The 15398-nt window shown below is 48.8% G+C and overlaps 1 protein-coding gene across 2 annotated transcripts in view; it reads left to right on the top strand.

Annotated features, from left to right (window-relative positions):
* The first annotated feature begins 8285 nt into the window (after positions 1–8285).
* The window catches only part of CFAP300 (cilia and flagella associated protein 300), a 75495-nt gene continuing 68382 nt past the window's right edge, over positions 8286–15398 (top strand). Inside the window, exon 1 of one of the 2 annotated variants that reach the window (XM_069649675.1) lies at positions 8286–8388. The gene's annotated coding sequence lies outside the window, so the exon portion shown is untranslated. The remainder of the gene's footprint in view (positions 8389–15398) is intronic. The other variant, XM_069649676.1, reaches the window with a different exon arrangement.

Below are 15398 nucleotides of genomic sequence, written 5' to 3'. Positions count from 1 at the left end.
ATTCTCAAACAACCCTCTCAGCTGTGGGTCAGATTCCTACCAGGGAGGGATCCAGAGTCAGTCCTGCCCAACGTGGCCAGTGGCAGCAGAGAGGACTACAGTTCCTACATCCCGCCTATTGCCCCTCCAGTGCCAGCATGTTTGCTTCCAGACCTTATCTTCAGCCTTACCTTGAAAAAGAGATATTCACAAGGTCGTTTATAATGTTTTTTAGAAACCCTGCAATAATTGCAAATAAATACATTACAAAAGGTACATGAAGACAACACTATAGAAAAGCCCCGCCTAGGCCAACTCAACAAAAGTACATAACCGTCTAGAAGGTCCTATCATGCCCTTTTTTAAATCTGTGTGCAGATCAACCAAAATAATCACCCAACCGACCACATCTTGGCCTGGGCACATACAAATCCCCCTTATAAAAAGCCTGAGCCAGTTGCTTTGCAAAGTCACATTACCACTCTCCAAAGCCCCACCCAAACCCCCTCTCTCAATGTACAACCCCGCCCCACATATAAAACCCCATCCAAAACCAAACAGACATAGTTCAATCCTGAGGCTCCTCTACAAACCCACAAACAAAACAACCTCTGAAAGGGGCCAATCCTGGTGTCTTATAAAAGCCCAACCCAGACCACTTATAAAAATGTCCAGTCCTGCCCCCACTCTACAAAGCCCCACCCAAAAGCACTATGGCCTGGTCCAATAGTGGTGCCCTCTCTACAAAGCACCAAGTTAAACAGTTCTGCAAAGGTCCAAAGGTCTATGCCTTCTCTATACGCTCCATCCAAATCCCCTCGAACAAAGTCAAATCCTAATGTATTCTCTGCAAAACACCACCGAAGAGCAATGACAAGATCCAATTCTGCGTCCCCTTACATTGCACCTTCTATAACATTTCTAACACAGTGTTATGTGGACCCCTCTACTACAAGCTGTATACGGCTCCCCTTGCAAAAATCCGACATCTATACTGTGCCACCATCAAAAACCATTCCTACAAAGCCAAATGCCCCTTTGTTGGAGGTAGGGAGAATTCTCTCTCACAAGCACCATCCTGACCCTCCTTTACAAATACACGGTTTGAAATTGAGGGGAGCACGGAGCAATTTAGCTCCTAATTGTAGCCTAAAAGAGTCTGTGTTTTCTTGACACCAACAGCTACCAGGATCTACGTTTGGCTCAGCAGGCCAACTGATGCTGAACAAAACAAAACACTCTGTGGCGCTCATGTTCAATGAGCATGTAACGTAAATGAATTATGTAAAAGTCTCACGTAAGGTTTTTTCCCCATTCATTCACGTTACAGCTCATTTTAAACGTGTATGACGAATAGGAGGGGGCGGAAGAGACTTGCATTTGTTCTGCTATGCAAATGCTTCAGCATTTGTGCCAGGACGCATTTTCATGCCGGCGCAAATGCTGGAGATCACTATGGGGTTTGTATGCTTTATGCACCAGAATAAAACAGGCGGACACCATAGGGATATATTGTACATGCTGCCTATCCTGCTTGCATGGCAGACAGCGCGTATAATTACAATTAAACCCTGACTGATATGCTTGCCTGTCGGGCAGGGTTTAAGTGTAATTGTGAATGCTGCTTGCAAGCGGGGCTCACAATTCAAAGTACAGCTGAGCATGCCAGGAAGCGTTTTGTCACTTTGCACAATGGAGTGCAAATGGAGCCGCCTGCGTGAATGTCAACACGTAGCGGCTAACTGCCACCAAATTACACTTCAATGAAATGAACTCCTGTATGCTTCGGACCATCTATAAATAAACACATCAACACATCTTTTAAAGCATAAGGGCTAATAAATACTGGACAACATATACCTTTACATTTTATGTGGAAGTTAGATTGGCGTGGTAGTAGTAGCTCCTGGTCACTGCTGCACAGCCAGGAGCTGATTTTAGATCCTGTTTATATAATCTTAATTTTGATCCCTATAAACACCATGTGACTCCTTTACAAATCCCCACAGAGATGCCACACTTTTTACGTTTCCACTTGTTACTAACATGGTGCACGAAAACATAAGCAACCCGCCCCTTTGTACCCACCACTCTGCACAGGACCAGAACAAATATATGCAGAATTATGTCACTCTGCCCCGGAAGAATAACATCCCACCCTTCTGCTGCACATAACAACTCTCCAAATACCCCCTCAGAGCAGGGGCTCCAATCACACAAAATAACTGAACTGATATGATGGAAATTCGTACCCAAATGCGCCTGTCTGCATAAAACACATATCCCCATCTGCTGCACATAATAAATCCTCCAAACCCACCCCGACCCACGGTCTCCAGCCGGGAGGATAACTAACTATTCGCTGTACTGTTCACTGGTACCGAGGAAGTGCCATTGGTGTGATGTCGTCACATTCCTCCCTTGTCACGTGTGAAGGAACACGGGGCAGCAGGAAGTGGAGGGACGGGATATGACGTGGGGTGGAGATTGGGAGACCGTGGGAGGAAATAAAAAGACGTGTTAAATGAAGGCTCCGCGTCTGCGTATTATTTCAGGGGTAACGTTTTACCAATCTCGACACTGGCGACGAGGGAACTCACGCAGCGATCACACGGAAGCGTACGGCGGGTGGGAGAAAATATACACTCCCCGCCTGCTGAAACTCTCCTTGAAGTCCGCGGGTGGAGCGCGTCGGCTCCCCGCAATTGTCACACGCGGTGCGCGAGTGGAGCACAGTCGGCTCCTCGTGACCACTCCATAGTGGCAAAGTCGTCCGTGTGGTGGAGCGCGTCGGCTCCCCGCGACGGCCCTTTCAGTGGAAAGGATTTAGCCTGCGAGTGGAGCGCAGTTCGGCTCCTCGCACTGAAGCGTGTGAGTGGAGCGCGTCGGCTCCTCACAGCGCTTCCCGCCAAAAGGAAAGGCGGCAACACCAGTGGGTGGAGCGCGTCGGCTCCCCGCGACGGCCTTTTCAGTGGAAAGGAGTTGGCTTGCGAGTGGAGCGCAGCTCGGCTCCTCGCACTGAAGTGTGTGTGTGGAGCGCGTCGGCTCCTCACAGCGCTTCCCGCCAAAAGGAAAGGCGGCAACACCAGTGGGTGGAGCGAGTCAGCTCCCCACAGCATACAAGGTACAAAAACTACCTACATTTCGTGTAATACATAGACTTTCTATCAATTTCAAGTCCAGTTAACGGGAGACACATAACTAGTGTCATCCAAGCTTCCACACCAAATCAGTGCACAGTTATATATCACCTGTCATGCTTGATGATTCATCTGAGGAATCACTAACTGTACAAGTAACCCCTACCAGATCAACTCGCACAAGCATGACGGACGGCCTAATAACTCAGCTACCCCCCAATTTTGACCTGAGCGACACCAGCACACTGGGACCAAGGTGGAAAAAGTGGGTGAGGGATTTTGAAGTGTGTCTCAAGGCGGTAGGGCCTTTGGAGGATGAAAGGAAACACAGTTTGCTCACACATGCCATAGGATCAAATGTGAGAGATATTTTGGATGAAATTCCTGAAGATGACATAGACACCTACACCAAACTGAAAACAACCCTAACCAACTACTTCACGCCACACACAAATGTGGACTACGAGCGTCACATTTTTCACACCACTAAACAACTAAAAGGTGAAACAATGGATGCATTTGTGATGAGGTTAAGGATAAAGATGAAACATTGCGACTTTAACAACTACTCGAATGAAGAAGCCCTTCGCTCACAGATTATTGTAGGATGTGAAAGCAGTGATTTCAGAAAAAGACTTCTACAAAAGGCTCGAAATCTGGAAGAAATTCTACGCCTAGCTCGTTCCGAGGCGGCACTAACAGCACAGGTGGAAGGTCTTGACGGCATCACCATCATTCACGGGAAGCATGAAAGTTTACACAAACTTGAGAGCAACACCAAAGGAAACACAGATCCATTTTGTTATCGCTGTGGACATGAATATCCTCATGAAGGCATCTGCCCTGCCATGGGTCAAATTTGTTCTGCCTGCGGAGGGGAAAATCATTACAAAGCTGTGTGTTTCATCTATCGCAGCAAAATCAGAGGGAGTGGAAGGAATAGACGCTCCTCACCAGAAAGAGAATTTAGGCGTATGAGTCCCAATCGTGAGTCACACTACCAGAATGACGCACCACGCCGCCGACAACGAGAAGAACCGTCAGATAGAAGACAATCAAAACCCACACAGGAGTGGCGCGACAGCAAATCTTCATCCTCCGGGCGGAGAAGACGTCCCCGGAGATATGTCAGGTGTCTGGTGGAACAATCACATTCTGACAGCATTTCCAGCACCTCCTCAGAGGACAAACCCAAGAAGGAATCAAATCCACGCAAAGGAGAACCAAGAATAAAAGGCTACCTATATGCACTGGGAAACCCTACGGCAAAAGAGAATAGCCCTACTCTCATCATCAATGTCAACCAAGTGGCGGCTGAATTTCTGGTCGACACGGGAGCCACTGTAAATGTAGTGAGTGAGGAAGTGTACAACAACATGCCAAATGCACCACGCCTACAACCAGCGAGAGCACTCATTTTTCCATATGGCTCCAAGACGCCTCTACCTTGTAAAGGTTTTTTCACGGCATCATGTCGATACAAAGATCACATAAAGGAAATACCCATGCATGTCCTCAAAGCAGCCACTTATAGTGGATGCATTCTTAGCTACAAATCTGCAGTCGACATGGGTCTAATTCATGTTCTATACAGACTCATGATGCATAAGCATCTAGATCCCACTGCCAACATTGACCAGATTTTCCCTGCGTTATTCAGAGGACTTGGAAAGTTGAAGGACAGACAAATTGAACTACACATAGACAGCAACATCCCTCCGGTAGCACAACACTACCGTGGTATTCCCATCAACATACAGAAACAAGTAGAAGCTGAATTATTGAAACTTTTGGAAGCGGACATAATTGAACCTGCTGAAGGCCCCACTCCTTGGGTATCCCCCATTGTACCAGTCCCGAAAAAAGACTCTGCTGACATTCGCATTTGCGTGGACATGAGAAGACCAAATGAAGCAATCTTGAGAGAACGTCATCAATCTCCCAGAATAACAGACATGGTGCATTTGCTCAACGGAGCCACAGTATTTTCAAAACTGGACCTCAATAAGGGGTACCATCAGTTGGAACTTCACAAAAGATCCAGATACATAACCACTTTTGCTACTCACTTGGGCCTCTACAGATACAAACGGCTCAGTTTTGGAGTTTCTTCAGCAGCCGAAATATTTCAATCGGAAATTCATAACATAATAAAGCACGTACCAAATTGTCTGAACTATAGTGATGACATCCTAGTTTTTGGACAAACTCAAGAACAGCACGACGACACCCTCATGCGCGTATGCATGGCACTGGAAGAAGCACACCTCACCCTGAATAAGGACAAATGTGAATTTAGAAAACCAACCCTGCGGTTTTTCGGTCACATCTTCTCCAAAAATGGAATGACTCCAGATCCCGAAAAAGTCAACGCACTCACAAACACAACACCACCGACCTCCGTCACCGACCTGCGATCGTTTCTTGGTCTGGCAAGCTATTGCACGAGATACATTAAGGATTTTGCTTCCGTCAGTGCACCCTTGAGAGCCCTCACCAAACTGAACGTCGATTTCCGATGGACGGATGAATGCCAACAGGCGTTCCAAATTATCAAGGATCGCATCGCTGATGCCAAAAACATGGCATACTTCGACCCACAGAAACACACGGAATTGATAGTGGACGCTAGTCCAGTTGGCCTAGGAGCCATTCTAACTCAACTAGATCACAACGATGGCCAGGCCATACACATAGTGTCATATGCCAGTCGCAGCCTCTCAAAGACTGAACAAGCATATTCACAAGCGGAGAAGGAAGGTTTGGCAGTCGTGTGGGCATGCGAACATTTTCATCTGTTCGTATATGGGAAGCCTTTCACCATAGTCACCGACCACCAGGCACTATTATTCATCTATGGCAATGCTCAAGCCAAGATGCCTCCCAGAATAGCTCGATGGGCTTTAAGGCTACAGGACTATCAATTCAACATCATTCATCGACCCGGAAAGGAACAAAATCCTGCAGACTTCCTCTCGCGTCATCCCAATCAAGACTGCCACTCCAATTCATCCATTGCAGATCAATACATCATGTATGTGGTCCAAGAATGCACACCACAAGGACTGGATATGGAACAAATAGCCAGAGAAACCAACTTGGACCCCGCTATACAGGTCATCATGAGATGTCTTGAAACAGGACATTGGAAACAAGCGAAACAACTCAAGGAAGGTGCAGAGGAAGAAACCAAGCAAGACATCACCTGTCTACTCACAGTAAAGGAAGAACTTGCAGAAACAGAAGGACTCTTACTAAAAGGGACAAAACTAGTAATTCCTCGCTCATTAAGGAAAAGAGTCCTTGAGCTTGCACATGAAGGACACCGAGGAATAATGTCCACAAAAAGGATGTTAAGACAAAGGTTATGGTTTCCCCAAATGGATACTCAAGTGGAGGAATTACTGAAAACATGTCCCACGTGTGTAGTTCTTAACCCTCAAACCAGACCAGAACCCCTCAAAATGACTGACTTGCCCAACGGAACCTGGGAAGAAATTGCCGTAGATCACTATGGTCCTCTGGAAGGGGGTGAATATGTCTTAGTGGTCATCGATGAGTACTCGAGATTCCCAGATGCACAAATTGTGTCGTCAACAGCAGCACATCACACTATCCCCGCCTTGGACAGAATGTTTGCCACATACGGAATTCCAAAGGTAGTGAAATCGGACAATGGACCACCATTCACCGGACAAGATTTCAAAACCTCTGCAGAATACATGGGTTTCCACCACAGAAAAGTAACACCGCTGTGGCCTCAAGCGAACGGTTCATGGGAAGTATTAAACGAACCACGCAGATAGCTCGCCTGACTGGAGAGCCACTGGAAAAATTACTATGCAAGTTAATGAGAGACTACCGAAATACCCCACACAGTACCACTGGCAAGTCACCATCAGAAGTCATGTTTGGCAGAAATGTGCGAACTAGACTACCGCACATAGAACTAGAGGAAGAACGGTACAAAGGAGACACTGAAATGAGACAACATGATGCGGCCCAGAAAATGAATATGAAAACCATGGCAGATAAGAAAAGAAGGGCCGAGGATAATAGTTTGGAGCCGGGAGACATCGTCGTAGCGCGACAGCCACGACATCGCAAAAACATGGCATCGTTCAATGAAGAGCCCCTCACCATCACACAAAGGAAAGGCTCTCTCATCACAGCTGAGGGAACAGCGCACACGATGACAAGAAACAGCTCTCACTTCAAGAAAATGCCAGGGATCATACCACTAGTCGAACAGTGCATACCAAGGGACACTCTGATGCGAGATGCACCCTATGAAGGAGACCAAGAAGATTCCGACACTGATGAGCTCCGTTGGCCACCTCAGGAATCGCGCGAAAGAAGTAACTGGAGACCTCAAAGATCTCGACGTCGACCACCGCGTCTCATTGAGGAGATGCCCTAATAGTGAACTTAATGTTTAGTATCGGGGGGGTGTGATGTCGTCACATTCCTCCCTTGTCACGTGTGAAGGAACACGGGGCAGCAGGAAGTGGAGGGACGGGATATGACGTGGGGTGGAGATTGGGAGACCGTGGGAGGAAATAAAAAGACGTGTTAAATGAAGGCTCCGCGTCTGCGTATTATTTCAGGGGTAACGTTTTACCAATCTCGACAATTGGGGAGGGAGGAACGTGCTGTGCCCAGCGCCACGCCATAAAACACATCTCCCCGGGGCAAACCGCCCATCTGCACGAGAAAACCCCAAAAAAGAACTGAATCCGCCTGTACTTTAAGTAAATCTCACCCCTGATGCACATTACAAACCCCCAAAATACACAGAAAAACTCCCTTCCCAATAATGCCTCTCGGCATCAAAGTAACAATCAACGGAAGATAACTTTAACAATTACCGTAAACAAAACTCAAACACTAAATAACAAGTTTTCAATCACCAAATAACTATACGAAATGTGATTTGTAAGGAAGGAATCGCTCCCGCTCCTGCAACGCCTTGCCTTGCCTTCCCGCTTCGTCCAGCTCGTGCCTTCCCGCTTAAGCAAAAAAAGATGACGACGTGAAAGTTTGAAGCCCACGTGATGAAGCGGAGGCAAGCGATCCTCCGGCCTATTTCTCGGATGAGAACTACACACTACAGACGAAGTAAACGTTTGAAACCCACGTGACTAAGTGAATGTTGGAAACCCAAGTGATGCAGAGCATCCCACGTGATCAAGTGGAGGCGGAGCGTTGCTATGGTCCATTTCTGGGATAGGAACTAGACTCTAACGCACTCCACGCAGTGTATGGGCAGGTATTTATTTCTGTATTGTGTATTTATGAGACGCTTATATATCGCGGAAGTATTTCGAATCTCTATGTATATTTAAGTGCCAGTGAATGTGTTTTTCCTATTTTGATTTTGGTTGCGGCAACAATCTAGAAAACAAATAAACGCATATTGGTGTGTCAATAACGGGACATGAAAATAATGGCAATGTTTAAAACTTTTCTGTGTGGCCTATGTCCATAGTCTCGGAAGAGGGCATAGATTTCGGTGGGTAACTCTTGCTTTATGTGGCCTTTCAGAATAAAAATGCTCCTTTAAAAATTCTTATCAATCATCTAAAACAAGGACTATCACTTAAAAATATCTTCTACTTTAAGTGCTCCAACAAAACGAAGGGGTGACAAGCCAAGTAGTCAAGTACTTATGAGGTCCCAGTGCGGCTTATTTATCTCGACATCGACACAGCAGAGGTGGGAGGTGACTGCACAGCTTCGCTGGCACAGACAGAAAAAAATATCCTTCCTGAAAGCAATGCACCCCATGTACAATACAATGGTATTACTTTGAATACAGGCAGCTGGTAGTTGCTGCAGGGACCTCCTGAGCATGGTTCACTGGGCTATTGCACAGTCTGCCCATGCCCAGCCCTGTTGACTTGCTGTGCTATCTCACTGGGTCAAGCAGAGCTTTTTATGGCAAGACCCAACATCACATGACCATGTACTAACGGTACTACCTCAATATGCCAATGAACACCTGGCTAATGCTCTGATTACTTACCGGTAATCTTCATTACTCCTAGTCCTACTCTTCCTCGTCACAGTACTTACTTCATGAGGCACCCGCCTCCGACACAGGACCTTCTTCTATTTCTTTAAATCCCTATAACTCCTCCCCCACATCCATGTCACTCAGTTTCATATTACCAAGCCGGAGCATGGGACCATCCCCGCAGGGAGGGTGAGGAGGGTCGTCAGTACTGTGACGAGGAAGAGTAGGACTAGGAGTAATGAAGATTACCGGTAAGTAATCAGAGCATTACCTCCACGTCCACTCTTCCTCGTCCCAGTACTTACTTCATGAGGTATACCAAAGCATCAACGGGGAAAAGGTCCCAATGAGACAGAGCCAAAAACAGTGCAGCAAAACACACCCACAATAACTCTTAAATCACATCCCCACAGACAAAAACTCCAACCACGAAGGAACCAACCCCCGAGTGGGAGAAACTCAACCCATAGCGGTTGATGAAAATGCCTAGACCAGCCAAGGCGGCAGCCATACAAATCTCTTGCAGAGAAAAACCCTCCTTACATCGGGCCAGGAAGCCGCGAAACCCCTGGTAGACCGCCCCTGATTGTGCGCAGGCACAGGCAGGCCAGAAGCCACACAGGCCCTAGAGATCACAACCCGGAACCACCGGAAAATGGAAACCACAGATGCGTTATGCCCAGCCCCAGCCAGACCACAAGCAATCAGAAGACTATCAGATTGGTGGAAAAGGCAAACCAAGCCAAATACTCCAACGCGTCCCGCCGGACATCAATGTTAAGCCGAGCCACCTCCTCAGGCGTTCTTGGATCATGAAAGAAGTCAGGGAGAACCAGACCCTGAGAGGTGTGAAACCCGAGAGACAACTGAAGGGAGAAACTTCGGACCACACCCCGGCACCACCGAGTCTGGCAGCACCCTCAGGAAAGGAGCGTGACATAAGAGAGCCCCAATCTCCCCAAGCCTACGGGCAGAAGTGAGGGCAATAAGAAAAGCAGATTTCAGTGTAAGATGTTTGATATCAATCTCGGAAATGGGCTCAAAAGGAGGCCCATGAAGGAACCGTAATACAAGAGGGAGATCCCAAAAGGAAAGCCCTTTATCAGCACAAGGAAGGGAAGAAGAAAAACCCTGGATCAACTTCCCCACCAACACCTCCCCATCCAAGTGACCGTCAGAGTCCCCCAAAAGGAATTTCAAGGAGGCCCGCTGAGAGCAAAGCCTGGAAAAACTGCCAGGCCCCTGTCAAAACCCCTCCTGGAGGAACCGAAGGATAGCAGAGGCCAGAACGCAGGGGAGGGATCCCAGACTGCCCATACCAGTCTCGGAAATGGCCCCAATGTCTGCCCAACACCTTCAGAGTGGAGGGTCTAAGAGCATCCATTTGGACTCAACTACAGGATCTGAGAACCCCTGAGATATCAACCTAGACTGAGCAATAGCCACACCGCCCATTGCATCCGGTGGAATTCTAACCGCAGATCCCCTTGAAGGGGACACGGCCACCTCGGAACCAGCCAAGGTTCCTAGGAACGAAGCTCCAACAGAGAGGGGAGCCAACTCCGGCGGCACCAGAACAGAGCCAACAACAACACAGTCACCCTGGACACTCAGATGCGCCAAACCACCCGGGGCAGAAGGGGAATAGGCGGAAAGGCATAAAGGAAAACCCCAAGGCCACTGTACAGAGAGGGCGTCCATCCCCCAATCCCCTCAACCTGAAACCGAGAGCAGAAGAGTGGAACTTCTGCTGAGGCCGGGGATGCAAACAGGTCTAGAACCAAGGACCCTAATCTGACACAGGTCACCGCAAAGACCTGGGCCAACAGGACCAGTTCTGCAGAGGAGTGAAAACCGGCGTCTGAGAAGATCCGCTTGAACATTGTCCACCCTTCTGATCCGTGAGGCCAGCAGATACACCAGATGAGATTCCTTCCAGGTGCCTATCAGCGCTGTCAGAGCATTCAAGGAACAGCCGGAACCCCTTTTGCAGTTCACATATGCCAAGGCTGTCGTATTGTCCGATCGGACCAAAAACCGCCGACCGTCCAGCAACTCCTCGAAGTACACCAGAGCTTGCACAATGGCACAACTCTTGCCAATTGGATGATCACCGGCTCTCCCCAGATCTCACAACCCTTGAGCTGAGAGGACCCCCAATGTATACCCTTTCTGCTGGTGTTGGTAGTAGGAGAGGTCACAGGAGGAAGGACCATGCACACCTCGGCCTGTAGACCTGAAACCCCCCGCCACCATAGCAGGGACACTCGCAGCGCTGGGGACACTGAAAACAAAACTACGAAAGCCGAGATGTCGGGAGCCAGTGGGAGAGAGTATAAGACACCAGGAGACGTAACCGAAGACAGGCTCAAGGAACTGGAAAACATGCAAGACGCCACGTGCCCCGTAACTTCAGCAACAGGTGAGTCGAGACATACTGCCTTCTGAGAACCCAGCCCAGAACAGCCAGCAAGCGCCCCCCCTGCACAACATCCAGAGTACGCTCTCCCCAGACGTCCGGACAAGCAGTGCAGGGTCTTGAGACCCATAAGCAGGTGACACATCCTAGAAGGCATTGGGACCAGGAACACCCGCAAGTAGAAAACTTGACCCTGAACAGGGAGAGGAACGGGCAAGACGGTAACCCACAACAACCGTTCGGAGAGAACGGATCCCATGGCCAACCACTTGGACCGTGAGCTGGGTACCAAAGTCCTAACCATGCAAACCTGGACAGGAGGAGACAGGAACGGCAACTGATACCCCCTCCAGACGGATCCCATTACCCAGGAAGCCGAACCCCACCGGTCCCATACACCTCCGAGAAGATAGAGACGAGGAGCCAGGGAAAACCGCCAGTCACTGCACTTGCACCAGAGGGAAATCACAGGACGTTGAAACAGGCCTGCGCCACAATATAACAGCATGCTTGTCAGCCCACAAAAAGATTTGACCTATCAAAAGGAAGATACTGGACAGCCCAGAAGTCCAGCAGACTATGGCCCCCTCAGCCGACAGAGGAGCCACCAGGCTGGCGTCAAAAGGGCAGAGTACTGTCACAAAGCGGGGCAAAGCAATCCATCCCGGATAGCCGACATCAAAGGCAACCCCCTACCTGAGGTATGCCTATACTGGAAAACCCACTGAAGTGACATCCCCCCCACCGGCACCAGGGGCTCTGAGAACCCCTCTAAGCACAGACATGTGCCACCATGTGCCCTATCACTTCCCACAAGTCTGAGAGGAGGCGTGAAAGCAACACGTCAGCACCGGAGGACCTAGGGCCTAAAAGAAGAGACACTGGGAACCCCCTGCATGGCCGTTACTTCCATGATCATTTTCCATAATCCCATGCCGGACAAGGGAAAAGCAAATCAACTCCTTTTGACTTTCCCTTGCGCAGTTTAGAGGAAGAGGACAGGACAAGGAGTCTGCGTCCATAGCTAGCACAGACCCAAACACACCACATGACTGAGAGGTGGCTTGAGCCCTGTATCCAGTAGCTGGTAGCCCCATGCTCTAAATCGTTCCAATGCATCGGTCAAGGATGAAGGACCGAGTCAGCACCACTGAGACTCGAACCCGAAGTGTAGACTATGCCAGGCCGGTACCCTTCCGGCCGCTTGCAGATGGTTCCAAAATCTGCGCCGTATTCACAGGCAGCACGCAAGGAATGCAGCCAACATCCGGTGCATACTGGGCTGTGTGTGTCTGAGGAGCTGGTGGTATGTGACATGTCTGTGACAGAACAGAGCCCCGCACTTTCAAATACTCTGTCACAGTCACCCCACGACAAGAAGCAGAGAGTCCTCACAGCAAAAAAGGAAGGCTAGCCCATACTGCCAAGTGCTTGCCATCATTTCCAATAAAGATGTGTACACAGAGCACGAGGTAACGGCCTTTCAAAGGAGTCAAGATGGCCATACCAGCAAGAGAGGGGAAAACATCAAGCACAGTCCTCCCCTCTCCTTACCTTCCCCCAGAGAATGCAGCTGACATCCGGTGCATCCTGGGCCGTGTGTCTCTGAGGAGCGGGTGGTATGTGGCATGCCTGCGACAGAACAGAGCCCCCGCACTTTCAAATACTCTGTCACAGTCACCCCACGACAAGAAGCAGAGAGGCCTCACAACAAAAGGGAAGGCTTAGCCCATACTGCCAAGTGCTTGCCATCATTTCCAATAAAGATGTGCACACAAAGCACGAGGAAAACGGCATGTTGAAGGAGTCAAGATGGCCACACCAGCAGGAGAGGGGAAAAATATCAAGCACAGTCCTCCCCTCTCCTTACCTTCCCCCAGATAATGCAGCTAACATCCGGTGCATCCTGTGCTGTGTGTGTCTGAGGAGCGGGTGGTATGTGACATGCCTGCGACAGAACAGAGCCCCCGCACTCCCAAAGACTCTCTGCCACTGTCACCCCACGACAAGAAGCAGAGAGGCCTCACAACAAAAGGGAAGGCTAGCCCATACTGCCAAGTCGAATCAAGATGGCCAAAACAGGAGGAGAGGGGAAAAACATCAAGCCCAGTCCTCCCCTCTCCTTACCTTCCCCCGGGCCGTGCAGGACCTGGGACACAATGCTCACGCTGCGGTCCGGAGCCCAGCAAAGAACCGAGCGAGGCAATCCAGCTCAACTGTGACCCCAAGCCCCGCAGGGGGCCCAGGAGCAGTGCCGCACCTGAGGGAGGCGAGGGCCCCGCCACACAGCCCCCCCCAGGGGGCCAGCAATCGGTGCTCCCCAGTGCCCCGCACCGGGAAGAAAAAGTCCAACCTGCCGGAGGCAGGAAAAATTTAAACTGAGTGACATGGATGTGGGGGAGGAGTTATAGGGATTTAAAGAAATAGAAGAAGGTCCTGTGTCGGAGGCGGGTGCCTCATGAAGTAAGTACTGGGACGAGGAAGAGTGGACGTGGAGGTAATGTCATTGCATGCCCAACCACAGTCTCATATGCTTAGGCAGTCTCTGTTATGATGTGGATTCCGACGCCGTTCTCAAACGATGTAGGTTCGAGAGCGACATCGGGATCAGTAGAATTTGGTCCTCACGAAAAGAGCACACCTATTTGGGGGCTCTCTAAATAAACAGAGTCAAACACTTATACAGAGTTCTATATATTGGAATATACATTTCACAATTGGCGATGTGGAGCTGGAGAGAGAGCCTCCTGTAGAAGGCGGATCCAGACCCGGTCGGAAAAGGTGCCATAAAAAATATAATAAAACACTGCGAAGAGCGACGTCGACGGCCCAAGCCAGCCACACAAACGGCGCTTCACAGAGCAAGGTACCCGTGAGGGGAAACAAAAGGGTGGACCGCAACGGGGATTACAATTAAATTAAATGTAGGACTCGCTGTGCAGCACAGGGCATTTTTCAAACGCAGTCTTGCACGTGCATAACGTCCATCTGTGAAACATTAAAGGAAATGACCTTAAAAAAAGTCATAAACGTGCTGGTGTAGCGTCACTTTTTGCTATGTGTCAGAAAATCCTATCTGGCTGACTGAGCATGCGTGTGCATGCTCAGTCGGTACTTAATGGCTCGGATTTATTGACACCAGGAATGTGGTGTGCCTGTCTTTATGGGGTTCCAGGGGTGCAGTTTCTGTAACTTGATGTGAGCCAAGCTCACTGAAATAACAGAACACTGTGAAGCCATGTTAAGAGCTACTCGTAAACGGACGCAAACAGCACAAACCCAGCAGACTCAAGAAGATGAACGCAGCGCGCAGCGGACACTGTGTTTCATAAATTCCCATGATTCTAATAAGCAGTAAATGTGCAAAACATATGAAAGTATCCAATACAAATATTCACTAAGCAACCATAACTCGCGCCACCGCCGTGCACTGCTAAGACTAACACCCAGCACATCAAAGATGACCTCACAAATGTCATTGATGACATCACATGTGCATTTACTTTTCATGAAAAGTCTGTACAAGGGATTCCTATTATAATGTTGACAAAAAAGTGTCAAGGGTCATTGGAATAAATATCATGAGCTAATTAGTGCATTAAGCAATGCATTGATATAAATAGCATTCTATCATGAAGTTCTATCCAGTATACTAAGTTACTCATGCAGAAACATAGGTATTCTGTGTAGCATACATGATGAAGGTGCACTATTCATAATCTTGACATGTTGATTAATGAAATGATAACTGCTTTCTTATTAGAGTTTTGCGTACTGTGAAACATGTACAATAAGATGTTTGCCTCGTGGACAGTGTGGAAATACATTTTTTACTGATGTAGGA

Source organism: Ambystoma mexicanum, chromosome 1p (genome assembly GCF_040938575.1).
Source record: "Ambystoma mexicanum isolate Mex_15411 chromosome 1p, UKY_AmexF1_1, whole genome shotgun sequence".
Taxonomy (NCBI): domain Eukaryota; kingdom Metazoa; phylum Chordata; class Amphibia; order Caudata; family Ambystomatidae; genus Ambystoma; species Ambystoma mexicanum.
This window is presented reverse-complemented; position numbering and strand designations above follow the sequence as displayed.